We start from the raw sequence: 16,662 nt of genomic DNA on the forward strand, positions 1-16,662 counted from the left end.
TGTGTCATCACTCAGTGACCAATATAAGTTAAATCCTGGGCATCGTCAAAACCAGAAGCGGTGGGGGAGTGGGCCACATTATGGAAAGCCTTGGGTGCTATCCTAGGGAGTTAGACTATTCCATAGGAAATGGGAGAAAAAGTGTAAGGTTCTTGAGCAAGTAGTAACATATATCTGAGCTTTAAGAAGAGAATTCTGGCAGTGGGGTGAAGAAGGGAGAGATTAGATGCAGGTAAGTCGGTCTGGAAGCTGTTCCGTGGGCAGTACCTGGCAAGCAGTCGGATATAGGAAGGAACGGACAGAGAAGGTCAGAGATGACTCAGGTTTTTAACTTGGTTGACTAGGTGGATGGAGGTGTCACTAATTGCTGTACAGAGCACGGGAATATGGGCGGTTTGAGGAAAATACATGTTTGATTTGGCACTCATGGAGTCCAGGAGCCGCTGAACAGGCAGGTGTGCAGCCCAGTGGAGAAACCAGCGTTGAACTTTCAGTTATCTATTTTGTGGTAGTTACATGAGAGTCTTTTTCTTTATCTTTTTTTTTCCCTGCGATGCTCGACTGGCGGGATCTTAGTTCCCCGACCAGAAATTGAACCCTCACCCTCGTAGTGAAAGCACAGAGTCCTAAGCACTGGATCGCCAGGGTTATCTATTTGTGGTAGTTACATGGGAGTCCTTTTTCTTTATCATATTTTAAATGCTCAGTTTGCTACACAATCCAATACAAAAATAAACATAATTCATATCCAAAACTTATGATTTCTAGGATGAATGGATGTAGGGTACTGGATATAGTTTAGGATAGAAATATAAGTTAATTTGTCTAATTGAAGGCAATGTAGGTTATTTGCTGACAAAGAGAGTAAGCTATTTTTTATGTTGAAACTGTTGAGATGGATGCTTAATGATCTATCAGTGCCAAAGAAAGGCATTACTTTTGTACAGAGACTAGAATATTGGCTCTAAACTCAAATACCACAGTTATTTTGATACTAAGGTAACAGGCCAGTGTTTAAGATGAAATCAGAGTACCTTGGTTTTCTTATTTAACGTCCTGGCTCATCCATGAAACTATTATTCATTTCGTGTATGTTTTTTCTCTATTTAGTCTGTTTTCTCCTTGAACTAATAAGTGAATAAGCCAGAAAAAGTGAAATGAGTGAAAGTTTGAGCTTATGATGCTAAACAATTACATTAATTCATTGACAAAAGGGGCACATTGTTTATCAAGTATAGATCTGTTTATAGCCTAAAGAGCCAGCCATGCTTCTTTTTTTTAAGAAAGCTTGTGTCCGTTAGTCCCCAGCCAACCAATCTACATACCAGAATTACACTGAACAGAATTTCAGTATATTTATAATATTCAAAGTATATTCAATATATTTACAATATATGGAATTTGTCTTCTGAAAGGTATCTGCTGGATCCCTGAAAAATAGAATAATTTTCCCACTGTAATCATTTCAAGATTGCAGAATTGTAGAACTGTGTAGCATATACAGACTTTAGATAAAGCAAAACTACAAGCAGCATTAAATCTGTGTTTTTTTGAATACCCGTGCTTTCTAAATTTCTTCCATTGAGTGGGGAGGCTGTGATGCAAGTGACAGAAATCCAAATGCAGGGGTGGGGGCAGGGGAAGACCTACGGGGGGGCGGGGTAAGGAAAGAAACAAAGAAATATATTGGACACCATCCTTCAAGTTGCTTGCTCAGCCAGAAGTTTTAGGGTGTTCCTTGATCCCTCTTCCCTTACACCCTTAACTGGTCCATCAGCAAATGTTGGCTCTGCCTTCATACTATTTCCAGAATCTGACCATTGCTCACCACTCTGGTCCAGGCCACCATCATCCCTTGCCTGGATTTTTCAGTAGCTTCCTGTTTAGTCTTGCTTCTGCCTATGACCTCCTTATTGTTCCTTGAAAACCCCGGGCACACTCATTCCTCAGGGCTTGGCACTGTCTGTTCCTGCTCCCTAGATTGCCTTTCTATTGGATTTCCACATGGCTGGTCCTGTTTTGTGTTTCCTCCAAAGTCACCTTGAGTAAATGAAGCTTTCTCAATGAGACCTTCCCTAGCCCTTCTATCTACAGTTTTAACTCTCCCCCACTGGCACCAAGTATGCCCTCCCCTTTCCCCCTCAGCCCTGACTATTCTCTAATGTCCTATGTATCTTACTTATTTATCTTGCTGATTATCGCCCCTACTGGAACATTAGCTCCGTGAGGGCAGGGATTCTTTTTGGTGTATCTTTCACTGCTGTATCCCCACGGCTTAGTGCATGGTAGGCACTTCATAAATATTTATTGAATGAATTTGTGGTTCTTTATTTATAGTAATTATATTATTTTCCTTTAAAACATGAAGTAAAAACAATGAATCAGTTTTAAGTAAATAATAGTACAAGTGATGTACAGATATTACAACAGGAGCAAAGGGTAGCAGTGAAACATTGAAAACACTGGACTTAAGTGATTAAAAATACTTTGCCAAGGTACAGGTTCCAGTCACATCTAACTTTCTACATCCATAAGCTCCAGTCAATAATAATGCCGTGATGAAAGCTCATCGACTGGACCCTGCTCAGTTAAATGTGTTAAAGTTTGGTGCAACAGTATTGAATTTGACTTTTATACCAACTGTGAAAATGGAATGCTTAAGAGTCGACAAGATTTAAAATGGCTTAGTCTCCTATCTATGAAACATTTCCAGCAGCCATTTATACTCAATTGCCGTGTTACTTCTGGGATCTGACAGGCCTGGGTAGAGTCCAACTTCCAACACTTCAAGTGGCTCTGAGAGCTCGGGTGAGTTATTGATTGGAAACTTCTTTTCTTTTCTTTTTTTAAGTTTGTTTTTGGCTACGTTGGGTCTTCGTTGCTGCATGTGGGCTTTCTCTAGTTGCAGCGAGCGGGGTCTACTCTTTGTTGCGGTGCGTGGGCTTCTCGTTGCGGTGGCTTCTCTTATTGCAGAGCACCGGCTCTAGGCGCACAGGCTTCAGTAGTTGTGGCACACAGGCTCAGTAGTTGTGGCTCACGGGCTTTAGAGCGCAGGCTCAGTAGTTGTGGCACACGGGCTTAGTTGCTCCGTGGCATGTGGGATCTTCGCAGACCAGGGCTTGAACCCGTGTCCCCTGCATTGGCAGGTGGATTCTTAACCAGTGTGCCACCAGGGAAGTCCCAGGAAGCTTATTTTCTGCGTGTGTAAAATGGGAATTATATGATAGTAGCTCAAGAGTTTTGGTGAAAGTGGAATGAATGAACCAGTCTACGCAGAGCGCTTAGCTCAGGGCCTGGCCTATAGTAAGGGCTCAGTAAACATCCTCAGTATCATCAATATTCATACGCATTTGTTCACTGCTGTATCCTTAGCGTTCCAAATGATACTTGGCACGTAGCAAGCACTCAATAAACATTTGTTAAGTAACTATCGTCATTCATTACTGTCATCATTGATAAAGGCTTGGCTACACTTGCCCGCCCCCCCATTCAAGTTTCTAAATGTACTCGAAGATGATAAATGATTATTCTTCAACTTTTCCCTGAAAACATTGTTAGGATTTATCTCTTATGAGTTCAAACTCTTAAAATTTTTTAATTTTGAAATTACAGTACTATGTTTGAAAAGTTATTATGTAAGGTTAATGGATTTAAATCACTGGAGTTCATTTTTACATAATTTAAATGTTCTTTTGGTTGAGCTATTTCTTGAGCACTGCTTCAAAACGCCTTCAATGAGATCAAAATAAACGGATGGGCATAATGCAACCTTATGTGTGGGTACTGCCGATTTTAGATCCTTCCCACAATCTTCAGCAGAAATTGTAAATGCATCTTATATATTCAGAGATTTTGTGTGTCACCCTCATAACTTGGCAAAGGAGCAGATATCGCATCAGTATAACAGAGGTAACTCATTTAATCCAACTTTTCTTTTTCTGTGTTCCCAGCTCCATAAAAATACCCTTTCCTCCCATTCTTATATTTTTATCTTTTTCTGGTAATTTATTATATAATTGAATCCATGTTCTGAGAGCCAGAGTTTTTCTCAGTCCGAAGGAAGAGGAGTGGCAAGTAAATCCATTAGTTTAAGGAGAATATGGGGGAAGAACAAGCTGTTGTTTATTTATCAAGTTATTCAGATGCCTTAGACTTCCCTGGCGGTCCAGGGGTTAAGACTCCATGCTTCCACTGCAGGGGGCACGGGTTCAATCCCTGGTCAGGGAACTAAGATCCCACATGCTACCTGGTGTGGCCAAAAAAAAAAAAGATGTTCAGACGCCTATTAGACACCCTGGGGCTGCTGATGTGAATGCGTAGAACAATGTGACATGTTCTGGGCTGTTAAGGATATTGGTGCCCAGTGAAGGAAACAGTAACATGAGCCATGTCCAAAATGTTGTGGAAGTTCAGGAAGAGTGGGGACTTCTGACCTGGACAGCAGAGGGGTTTACAAGGTCTTTACAGAGGAAGGGGCATCAGAATGGGGCCTTCAAGAGTGAGTAGGACTTTTCCAGCAGGCCCACGAATGCGAGGAGGGGTCATCCCAGACCCAAGGATCAACTTCAAGCAAAGATGTGGGATCATGGAAGTTCAGAACCAAACTTCTTGCCTTTCACACCAGTCCCTCCTTTTGCCTTGCATCTGCTGGTTAATGGCTTCACCATCTGCCTGATTACCTGTATCTTCATATGGCAAGTAACAGGAGAATCCAGCTCAAACCAGCTTAAGTGACAAGGGATTCTAGACTCCAAAACTTGAGTCCAAGACTTCATGGTCGGTTAGTGCAACAGCCTCCCAAGACTGTCACTAGAAATCTAATCTTTGCTTTGCTCTGTACATAGTCATGTCCAGTTATGGCTCATTCCCCTGGGGGTCACAAGATGTTTGCCAATTAAGTCAGGTCTACAAGCATCTTTATTCTTGTCCAAACAAGGAGATCATCCGGTCCCAAAAGAGAGTTCTGACATTCATGGTCACTGACAGGTTTAGTTCACATGCTCACTGCTGAACCCAAAGCTAGAGCCAGAGCAATGGAATGAGCTAATTAGTGTAGGTCACTCAAGGCCCACCTTGAAAGCTGGGATGGGGTCAGTTTCCCTAAAGCACATGGGCTGCACAACAGGGGAGACTGGAAGCCAATTTCTGTGTGACAACCTAGGTGCTTTTAGGAAAGCAGAAGCTGGGTAGAAAACAAATAAATGTCTACTGCAATCACTATCCAATTCAGGACCCTGGGAAGAATTCAATATTACTTCCTCTCTCACCTCCCCATATCCAACCTTTCAATAGGTTCTGCTAATTCTACCTTTTTTTCATTCTTTTGTCCATAATATTGCCTTTGTTCAAGCCCTCATCACTTCTCACCTGTACTCTCAAAATGCCTCCTGACCGGTTTTTCTCTGCCTCTGCTCTCTCCATCTTCCAAAGCTCCCTTGCACTATTCCCATAGTGATCTTTCTGCCCCAAAGATCTGATCTTATTACTACCCTGCTTACAACCCAAGTGGCTCCCCATGGGTTACAGAATAAATTCTAAACTCCTCGGTAAGTCATACATGTCTTCCATGATCTGTGTATTAGTTTGCTAAGGCCACCAAAACAAAATACCACAGACTGGGTGACTTAAACAACAGAAAAGTTCTCACAGTTCTGGAGGCTGAAAGTCCAAGATCAAGGTGTCGGCAGGGGTGGTTTCTCCTGAGGCCTCTCTCCTTGGTTGCAGATGGCGCCTTCTTGCTGTGTTGTCACATGGCCTTTCCTCTGTGCGCGCACATCTCTGGTATTTCTTTCTTATAAGGACACCAGTCATATTGGAGTAGGGTCTCGCCCTTATGAACTCATTTTACCTTAATTACCTTTTTAAAGGCGCTAATTCCAAATATAGTCATGTTGGAGGTTAGGGTTTCAATATATGAATTAGCGGGGGGGGGGCACAATCCAGTCTGTAATAATCTGGTTTCTATCTTCAGCCTCTGATAGTTACTCATTGTTACCCAACAATACGGTTTCCCAAGAGCAAAGATTAGCTAGAGATATCTGATTGAACACAACCACACACACCGCACTTCCTACTTCCTGCCTCACATGTCCTGAAACGAAACCTTCTGTCTCTCTGTAGGTATTTTTGTCTATACGTGAAACCCATAAAAACACAGGAAAGCAATAAAGAGTGCCACCAGAAGAGCAGATTATTCATGAATTCCTGTAAGATAGAAAGCAGGTGGGATCAGATTGACAGAAAAACTCGAGCAAAGAAAAACACAGCTTAAACATGGATAGAAAAAAAAACCAAAAACAAAACTACTACCTAGGAAACTAGAACAGTTCAGGGATATTCTAAGCTCAGCCAACAGACACCTAGAGCAGGAGGAGGTGCTGGGGCAAGAGACGGGATATCTGTACACATGAGAGCCAGGTCAGGGCTTGCTTCCATAGCACAGGGTAAAACTGGAAGAATGTCAGAAAAATTAGCATGGCCCCTGGCTCAAGGATGATGTGAACTTGTAAAGCATTCCGTATTTTTGATAGTATCGCCCCACAGATTACATGCTAATCACAAAGAAGAAAGTGTACTTTTACAATGCAAGGATCTGATGGTCACCACCCAAAAGAAGTGATCCAACCTAACATATCAATGACGGGAAAACTTGATATTATGTGTCTATAGATGTCAGGCAGTATAATGTATGCTGAATCACCTATGAAGAATTCTTGCCAAAATAGTTAACCTGATTCCAATCAAGCCTCTTGACTCAACTCTATAAGAAATGTGGGAGTGAGTGAGGGGGTTTTAAGAAAACGTTAAACGACACCAAGAAGAAACAAGTAGAAGAAATCAGAACGTGGAGCTTCCTAAGAGGGCACCTAGTAAAATACTGTCTCAGGGAATCTGGTGTGTTGACTGTAAGACAGAAGTTTCTGACCTCAGAATGGCTTAACATGATGCGTCACAACCCTCTCGGGTATACAAAAATCTCTCTAAGAATCAAGGGCCTGCCTCACTGCTCCTCTCAGCTAGACAGTAATGCTTCTAAGACTTCTAAGGGAGTGGTCTGATAGCAGCATCACAGGGAACTCAAGACAAAAAAAAAGACATCAGCCTGATTCTGATGTCATGAGACTTTGGAGGACTCTTGGAAATGGTGTGTGTATTTTGCATGTGAGAGAAAGGCGAATGCAGACGGTCTTCAACTTGTGATGGTTCTACTTACAACTTTTCAGCTTTACAATGGTGCAAAAGTGATAAGCATTCAACAGAAACCACACTTCAAATTTCGAATTTTGACCTTCTCCTGGGCTGGTGGTATGTGGTACGATACTCTCTCGTGATGCTGGCCAGTGGCAGCAAGCCCGCGGCTCTGATCAGCCAGGTGGTCATGAGGGTAAACCATCAGTACACTTACAAACACCCTGTACCCAGACAACCACTCTGTTTTTCACTTTCAGTACAGTATTCAATAAATTACATGAGACATTCAACACTTTGTTATAAAATAGGCTTTGTGTTAGACCATTGTGTCCAACTGTAGGCTAACGTTAAGTGTCCTGAGCATGTTTAAGGCAGGCAAGGGTAAGCTATGATGTTGGGTAGGTTCGGTGTATTTAATGCATCTTAAACTTGTGATATTTTCACTTTATGATGGTTTATCAGGATGTACCCTCATCATCAATTGAGGAAGATCTGTAATTTGTGGCCAGAATGCAGACCACGGCAGTTTTTAAAACATAGCTTCAAGTTCTCTGAAACTGGGTGGGCTTTGTGACTACTTCAAACAATAGTGTATGATGGAAGGGATGCAGTGTGACTTCTGAGGCTAGGTCATAAAAGGAATGCAAGTCCTATTCACCAAAACATTCATTCTCAGGGCCATGAGCCATTATATAAGAAAACTGACTACTCTGAGGCCACCATGCTAGAGAAGCTACATGGATATGCCCTGGTGGGCATTCCTGGCTGAGCCAGCCTTTCAGCCATCACAACCAAGGTGTCAGACATGAGAGCAAAGCCATCTTGGATGCTTCAGCCAGTCCATCTGCCAACTGAATATCACCACTGACTTTTTTCAACGTCATGTGAAACAAAGAATCACTTGAATTTGTGGTCCACAAAATTGTGAGATATAAGATAGTTGTTTTAAGCCACTGAAGTTAAAATGTTCTTTATATAGACAACCAGGGCATAATTTGGCTCTTCAAAAAGTCAGTGTCATGGGGGTGGGGGAAGATGGTGTGTCAGTTTAAAGGGCTATGGCAACCAAATACAGTAAGTCAGCCTTGATTGGCTCCTGGTTCAAAAAACTAGATGACAAATACTTTGGGGACAAGTAGAGAGACTTGAACACAGACTAGTAGATAATTTTCAGGAAATTATTGTAAATTTTGTTAGATATGAACATAGTATTATGGTTGTAGAGAAAAATGTCTATTTCTAGGAGATACTTCCTGAAGTAATTATAGAGCAAGTGTCATTGTGATCACAACTTACTTTACAATGGATCAGCAAAACGATCTCACACACACATGTGCACACAAAGTAAATATAGCAAAAGGTTACAATTGTTTGAATCTGGGTACTAGGTATATGAGTGTCCATTATACAATTCTTTTAACTTTTCTGAATGTGTACATTTTTGTAATAAAGAGTTGAGGGGAAAAAAGGATCAGGGAAAATTATGAAAACGTTCCCAACTTCATTAGTCATCAAGGAAATGCAAATTAAAACCAAAATGCAATACCACCCACCAGAACGGCTAAAATGAAAAGGACAGAAAGTGTTGGCAAGACTGTGAAGCAAGTGGAATTCCTTCATAGACCACTGGTGGAAGCATAAATGGTACAACCATTTTGGAACACTGTTGGCAGTATCTACTAAAGCCCACGTATATCTACCCTATGATTCAGCAACGCCTCTCCCAAAAGAAATCCATATTCATGTTCATCAAGAGATATGTACAAACACTATTGATAGAGGTCTCAAACTGAAAACTACCCAAATATACATCAACAGGAGAATGAGTAGATAAATATACACTCATAAACTGGAATGCTATACACCCACAAGAATGAAGAAACCACAACCACACATGATACTGTGGACAAATCACACAAACGTGCTAAGTAAAAGAAGACAGACACCAAAGAGTACACACTATATGATTCCATTGCTTTCATAAAGATCGATTCGAACATTTTAATAAAGATAACACAAATCTACAGCAGTAGAAGTCAGGATAGTTACCCTTGGAGGTGTAGTGACTGGAAGGGGACACAAGGGTCCAGGATGTTGGTAACGTTCTCTTTCTTGATCTGGGTGCTGATTATAAGGGTGTGCTAACTTTGAGCAATTTCCTGTGTCCTCTGCCTGTCTCTCTAGAAATGCTGGGTTTCTGGTATGCTCCTCACTCTTCAAGTTCACTCATGCCTCAATGTCTTTGCCATGCTGTTCCCTCTGCTTTGCACTGCCTTTTCCACCTGTCTTCGCCTGGCTAGTCTCTACTCCTCCTTTACTTCTCAGATCAGAAGTTCTCTCCTCCACAAAGCCTTCTCTAACCTCCAGATTCAGCTAAATTCCTTTTTTCCATCTGTCCTATACAGTAGCATCCACTCTAGACAGTTATACTAATACTGTATTACACAGAAATTCTTTGGACTCCTCTGCTAGACCACAAGCTCTTTGAAGGCAATAGTTTCATTCACTGACATAAACCAGTATTTGGTGAGTTTGCTAAAGTGCCTCAACTAAATCTCCCTCAATATACGTGAACGAAATGTGTCATGAGCCCTATATTGTTCTTACTTATTTATTTATAATAAATTTATTTATTTTTGGCCGCGTTGGGTCTTCGTCACTGCACGCGGGCTTTCTCTAGTTCCTGCGAGCAGGGGCTAGTCTTCGTCGCGGTGCGTGGGTTTCTCACTGTGGTGGCTTCTCTTGTTGTGGAGCACAGGCTCTAGGTGTGCGGGCTTCAGTAGTTGTGGCACGTGGGCTCCGTAGTTGTGGCTCACGGGCTCTGGAGTGCAGGCTCAGTAGTTGCGGTGCATGGGCTTAGTTGCTCCGCGTCATGTGGGATCTTCCCGGACCAGGGCTTGAACCCATGTCCCCTGCACTGGCAGGCGGATTCTTAACCACTGCGCCACCAGAGAAGTCCCCGTGTATTGTTTTCAAAATACAGCCTGGAGACCCAGATTGAATAAAAAATAGTGATATTATCTAACTTTGATATATGAAAAGATAATGCAATACTTTTCTAATTTTTAGAGAGTCACTTTTTAGTTTTATAAATTTGATTTCATTTTAAGCAAAGTTTAAACTCCTCATCTTAAAACCAGCAACTGTAACAAAAAGATACCCTTTTTTTCACTTATCAGATTGGCAAAGATTTTAAAAAATTGAGAAGACACTGTGTTAGACAGGACTATATATTGGTTTGACCTCTTTGGAGGGCAATTCAGCTACTATCAAAATATAAAGTGAACATATTTTTTATGTAGTAATTCTATTTCTAGAATTTTTCTATAATATCCTACACATGTGTGAAAAGATACATACAAGGACATTCACTGAAGCATTGTTCCTCAGAGCAAAAGATTAGAATCAACTAAAGGCCTATCAATAGGATGCTGGTAAAACAAGGCCATTTTACTATGGAACACTACAAACCCATTAAAACGAAGGAGGCTGGACTTCCCTGGAGGCACAGTGGTTGAGAATCTGCCTGCCAATGCAGGGAACACCAGTTCCAGCCCTAATCTGGGAAGATCCCACATGCTGCAGAGCAACTAAGGCAGTGCACCACAACTACTGAGCGTGCGATCTAAAGCCCATGAGCCACAACTACTGAGCCCGCATGCTGCAACTACTGAAGCCCATGCACGCAGAGCCTGTGCTCTGCAACAAGAGAAGCCACCGCAATGAGAAGTCCACGCACAGCAAAGAAGAGTAGCCCCTGCTTGCTGCAACTAGAGAAAGCCTGCGTGCAGCAACGGAGACCCAACACAGCCAAAAATAAATAGATAAATATATTTTTTTAAAAAAAGAAAAGAGGCTGATTCATATTACTGATCTGATCTGATATCCGAGTTATATTCTTTTTTAAAAAAACTGTTGATTTTATTGATAAAGATAATTGATAAAGAATGCAAGTCAAAGGTACACATCTGAAAACATCAACTTTAAACTCTGATTTACTCAGTATTAATTTTAGGTGAAAGATTAAGTAAAATTAATGATACAAGCCAAATGATGCCTGCATCAAATTCAGTGTGCATAATGCTCTTGACAGCATCAAAGGAATTAAATTGTTTGAGGAAAACCAGTGATTATGTTTATCAAACATCTGTCACTGATGCTAAACAGATTGCAGAATCTCGTGATTTTGACACCAATTTTTTCACCCTTAAAAAGAAACATGAAAAAGAGGAAAAGATCTTCATTTGAAAATCTTATGATCAGAAGCTTACATTCTTTTTTTTTCAACATCTTTATTGGAGTATAATTGCTCTACAATGGTGTGTTAGCTTCTGCTGTATAACAAAGTGAATCAGCTATACATATACATATATCCCCATAGCCCCTCCCTCTTGTATCTCCCTCCCACCCTCCCCATCCCACCTCTCTAGGTGGTCACAAAGCACCGAGTTGATCTCCCTGTGCTATGCGGCTGCTTCCCACTAGCTATCAGTTTTACATTTGGTAGTGTATATATGTCCATGCCACTCTCTCACTTCGTCCCAGCTTACCCTTTCCCCTCCCCGTGTCCTCAAGTCCATTCTCTACATCTGCGTCTTTATTCCTGTCCTGCCCCTACGTTCTTCAGAACCTTTTTTTTTTTTTTTAGATTCCATATATATGTGTTAGCATACAGTAGTTGTTTTTCTCTTTCTGACTTACTTCACTCTGTATGACAGACTCTAGGTCCATCTATCTCTCTACAAATAACTCAATTTCGTTCCTTTTTATGGCTGAGTGATATTCCATTGCATATATGTACCACATCTTCTTTATCCATTCATCTGCTGATGGACACTTAGGTTGCTTCCATGTTCTGGCTATTGTAAATAGAGCTGCAATGAACATTGTGGTACATGACTCTTTCTGAATTATGGTTTTCTCAGGGTATACACCCCCCCAGTAGTGGGATTGCTGAGTCATATGGTAGTTCTAATTTTAGCTTTTTAAGGAACCTCCATACTGTTTTCCATAGTGGTTGTATCAATTTACATTCCCACCAACAGTGCGAGAGGGTTCCCTTTTCTCCACACCGTCTCCAGCATTTATTGTTTGTAGATTTTTTAATGATGGCCATTCTGACTGGTGTGAGGTGATACCTCACTGTAGTTTTGATTTGCATTTCTCTAATGATTAGTGATGTTAAGCATCCTTTCATGGGTTTGTTGGCAGTCTGTATATCTTCTTTGGAGAAATGTCTGTTTAGGTCTTCTGGCCATTTTTGGATTCGGTTGTTTGATTTTTTGATATTGAGCTGCATGAACTGCTTGTAAATTTTAGAGATTAATCCTTTGTCAGTTGCTTCATTTGCAAATATTTTCTCCCATTCTGAGGGTTGTCTTTTTGTCTTGTTTATGGTTTCCTTTGCTGTGCAAAAGCTTTTAAATTTCATTAGGTCCCATTTGTTTATTTTTGTTTTTATTTCCATTTCTCTAGGAGGTGGGTCAGAAAAGATCTTGCTGTGATTTATGTCATAGAGTGTTTTGCCTATGTTTTCCTCTAAGGGTTTTATAGTGTCTGGGCTTACATTTAGGTCTTTAATCCATTTTGAGTTTATTTTTGTGTATGGTGTTAGGAAGGGTTCTAATTTCATTCTTTTACATGTAGTTGTCCAGTTTTCCCAGCACCACTTATTGAAGACACTGTCTTTTCTCCATTGTATATTCTTGCCTCCTTTATCAAAGATAAGGTGACCATATGTACGTGGGTTTATCTCTGGGCTTTCTATCCTGTTCCATTGATTTATATTTCTGTTTTTGTGCCAGTACCATACTGTCTTGATTACTGTAGCTTGGTAATATAGTCTGAAGTCAGGGAGCCTGATTCCTCCAGCTCCGTTTTTCTTTCTCAGTATTCCTTTGGCTATTCGAGGTCTTTTGTGTTTCCATACAAATTCAGACAGTTACATTCTTAAGTGGAAAAAAAAAAACCCACTGCAACAGGCAAATAAATAAATAAAAGGAAACACAAGACATACAGCATGGAAAGGAAGGAATAAAATTCTTTCTATTTGCAGGAAAAAAATAATGACAACACCCAATGCTGGAGAAAATGCAAAGAAACTGGATTGCTGGTAGGAATGTAAAATGGTAATTTTAAAAGACGCTTGGCAATTGCTTATAAAATTTAAGAGAGAAGAAAAATATTTCAGGAAGCCTGGTCTAAGGGGGAAAAAAGGCCTAAAAATGAGAAGTTTGAAAATCTTGACATTGCTGTGAATTTATGAATTGACATCTTCACTTTGGAACCATCTCTATTCAATCAAGCAAAAAATACTTATTAAACACCAACTTTGAATAAAAGAGGGGATTGCAGAATTTATTTTTATTTCATTTATTTATTTAGTTATGGCTGTGTTGGGTCTTCGTTGCTGCGTGTGGGCTTTCTCTAGTTGTGGTGAGTGGGGGCTACTTTTCCTTGTGGAGTACAGGCTCTAGGTGCGTGGGCTTCAGTAGTTGCGGCATGTGGGCTCAGTAGCTGTGGCGCACAGGCTTAGTTGCTCCGCGGCATGTGGGATCTTTCCAGACCAGGGATCCAACCCGTGTCCCCTGCATTGGCAGGCAGATTGTTAACCACTGCGCCACCATGGAAGTCCAGAATTTATTTTTTTAAAAGCTCTTTTAATAAAAAAAAAAAAAAAAAACCAGAATCTTCTGAAAACTCACCATTCCTTTGGTTTTCACATCATAGGAACTAAGTTCTATCCGTGGCCAAAAGAGAACTCTCTAGGGACTTGGTCATGAGACATTCCAAGGCAATTTCCGATGTGCACAGTCCCACGGAGTTGGTCTGAGTCATTTGGGATGCAATGGAAAAAACTCCTAACCGAACATCAGATCTGCTGCCTCTAGACCAGCTGTGCTACCCAAGGTGACTCAGGCAAGTCGCCAACTCCCGCTTCTGTAAATTGAGGGAGCTGGCAATCTGAGTTCTGTCCTTTCCAACTCCAGCATTACCCATCATGGTCCTTCACCATTTGTCTATTTGTCTATCATCAGGGATAGAACGAAGAGTTTGACTGTGGATTTCCTTGAGGCAACAACATGGAGCTCAATCAATGACTGAGGAAGACAGGGCAGGAGAGGAGGAGGCCCCCAGCAGTGGGGAGTTGCCCCACCCTGCCAGCCAGGTGAGAACAGACTCTCTCCCAGGAGAGAGGTCTGAATGAGACAAGCAGACCCTCCATCCACGAGTTTCCTCTTGCCCCTAACCTCATGGATGTTATACAATCCCATTTTCAGGTGTGCTCCTGGAAAATCTCCTCTGTGCTCTATGCAGGGATGCCCATTTCCATCTTCCCAAACAAAAGAGTTTAGAATACTTCTAACTTGTGCAAATCCAAAGGGATTATGTATTAGTCATCTTTAAAAAAATAATTTTGATTATAGCTTTCTGAAGCTTGAGTTTCTTGAACTTTCATTTACAATTCAAGCATATAAACACTGATTTTTGAGAATCTGTTCAAACTGACCATAACAGAGTTTAAACATCATTTCTGTAGGGGGTTTTGTCTTTGCCAACCTCATTTATTTATTGAGTCAAGAGAGTCAGAATGTAATCCCCAGCTGTCTCCCCATGCCACTTGACACCCCTGGGCCTTTGGGAAATGGTGGGTTTTGAGGGTGTTTTGTTGGTTGGTTTGTTTTGACAGCAACAGGGAATTTCATCAAATGGAGTCTTACCTTTTATCTCCAACTCAAAAACAGGCGCTCCCATGAAGAGGTCTCTTCTCAGCTTCCTGGTTCATGGCGTGTCCCTAAGATGCTGCAAGGAAAACTGAGGAGCAAATGGAACCCCAAGTTTCTTTTTTTAAAATTTATTTTATTTTTGGCTGCGTTGGGTCTTTGTTGCTGCACACGGGCTTTTCTCTGGTTGCGGTGAGCGGGAGCTACTCTTCGTTGTGGTGTGCAGTCTTCTCATTGCGGTGGCTTCTCTTGTTGTGGAGCACGGGCTCTAGGCACGCAGGCTTCAGTAGTTGTGGCACACGGGCTCAGTAGCTATGGTTCATGAGCTCTAGAGTGCAGGCTCAGTAGTTGTGGTGCACAGACTTAGCTGTTCTGCCGCACATGGGATCTTCCCGGACCAGGGCTCGAACCCGTGTCTCCTGCATTGGCAGGCGGATTCTTAACCACTGCGCCAGCAGGGAAGCCCCCTAAGTTTCTTTTGCTGCAGAAATAGCACTCTAACCGCTGCCACCCAGGGCTGCAGACACTTTCCTGCAGCGCCAGTCAGCCTGGTCAGCCTCTGCTTTGAGTTCGTTTAAAACAAAGTCCAGGTGCTAAGCAGCCTTGGAAAATGAGGCAAATGAAAAAGCCACCTGACACCAATGAAGAAAAAGAAAACACCAAAATTTAATTACAGTTTTAACACTTTCAATAAGTTGACAAAAGTAGGCAGCTTGCTTCCTTCCTTCCTTCCTTCCTTCCTCCCTCCCTCCCTCCCTCCCTTTTATTTTTCTTTTTAAAGCATCCTTCTAAGACGAGCGATTAGACACCAGGTTTCCCGGTTTGCTTTTGAGCACTTTTCTCTTGACGCTTGCAAAGAGCAGCTTCGCTGCCAAAGAATCCTCAGCATAGAAACGTTTTTACTCGTTAATTTTACTCGTTAATTTTCTTCCGTGCCACGTCTGGCTGCCCTTTTGAGAAACGTGAATGTATAATGTTGTGAGCAAGATCGCCCCCTGTGGGCCGGAATGATCATCGCCCGTAAGCGCGGGTGTGGCAATTGGTTGGCAGCGCGACTTGGGGAGTGAACACGAGTTCGCTGGCGGGCCTTTCTTGGACAACGGATGGATATAATGTTTATGTGAAAATAAATGTGAGCTCAAAACTTACCCAGTTGAGGAAAAAAAATGTTCCCATTTTTGTTGCAACTCTCCTGGAATCCACTAAGCCTCTGGAACAATTTGTTTTTCCCAAAACGAATAATGTTTTACAAACTCATTTTGTCAAAGAGAAGCTAAAAATATGGAATTTTATTGATTTATGAATTATTACATTTTCAACATCGATCTAATCCATAAGTTCTTCACAAAATACGTTTGCTTTGAGGTCCATAGGAATAACTAGAACACTCATTATAAGTGGGGGGTAAGCAGTGACCAGTTTTTACCCAGCACTGCTGACACCCAGTACCGAAAAAGAATGTTCACCAGGTCCCTTGCCTCAGACTGCACAGCCTCGCAGCTCGCATCATGTTCTGTTTTTCGAACATGCCCAGTGAATATCCTTTTTAGGTCCCTCTTATCACTGAGCGCAGGCAGCATCTGTGCAGATCAGTAGGTCATTCCTTTTCTGAAATGCGTTTTTCAAGCAAGCATTTGTAATTCAGAGCACTCACGTTGAAGTCAAACAGATCTGGGTTTGCATCCCAGCTCCACTACTTATACTGGCTGTGTGACCTTGGGCAAGTTGTGTAGCCTCTCTGGGCCTC

The 16,662-nt window shown here is 41.6% G+C and overlaps 1 long non-coding RNA gene and 1 other non-coding gene across 2 annotated transcripts; both read left to right on the forward strand.

Annotated features, from left to right (window-relative positions):
- Nucleotides 1–6,423: 6,423 nt before the first annotated feature.
- On the forward strand, nt 6,424–6,525 carry LOC117199507 (U6 spliceosomal RNA). Its single transcript, XR_004480756.1, has one exon. It is a non-coding gene; the product is annotated as a U6 spliceosomal RNA (small nuclear RNA).
- Nucleotides 6,526–8,041: 1,516 nt separating this feature from the next.
- On the forward strand, nt 8,042–14,080 carry LOC125962725 (uncharacterized). Its single transcript, XR_007474377.1, has 3 exons — nt 8,042–8,115; nt 13,247–13,303; nt 13,921–14,080. It is a non-coding gene; the product is annotated as an uncharacterized LOC125962725 (long non-coding RNA).
- Nucleotides 14,081–16,662: the final 2,582 nt, after the last annotated feature.

The sequence above is a fragment of the Orcinus orca genome, chromosome 20, assembly GCF_937001465.1.
Source record: "Orcinus orca chromosome 20, mOrcOrc1.1, whole genome shotgun sequence".
Taxonomy (NCBI): domain Eukaryota; kingdom Metazoa; phylum Chordata; class Mammalia; order Artiodactyla; family Delphinidae; genus Orcinus; species Orcinus orca.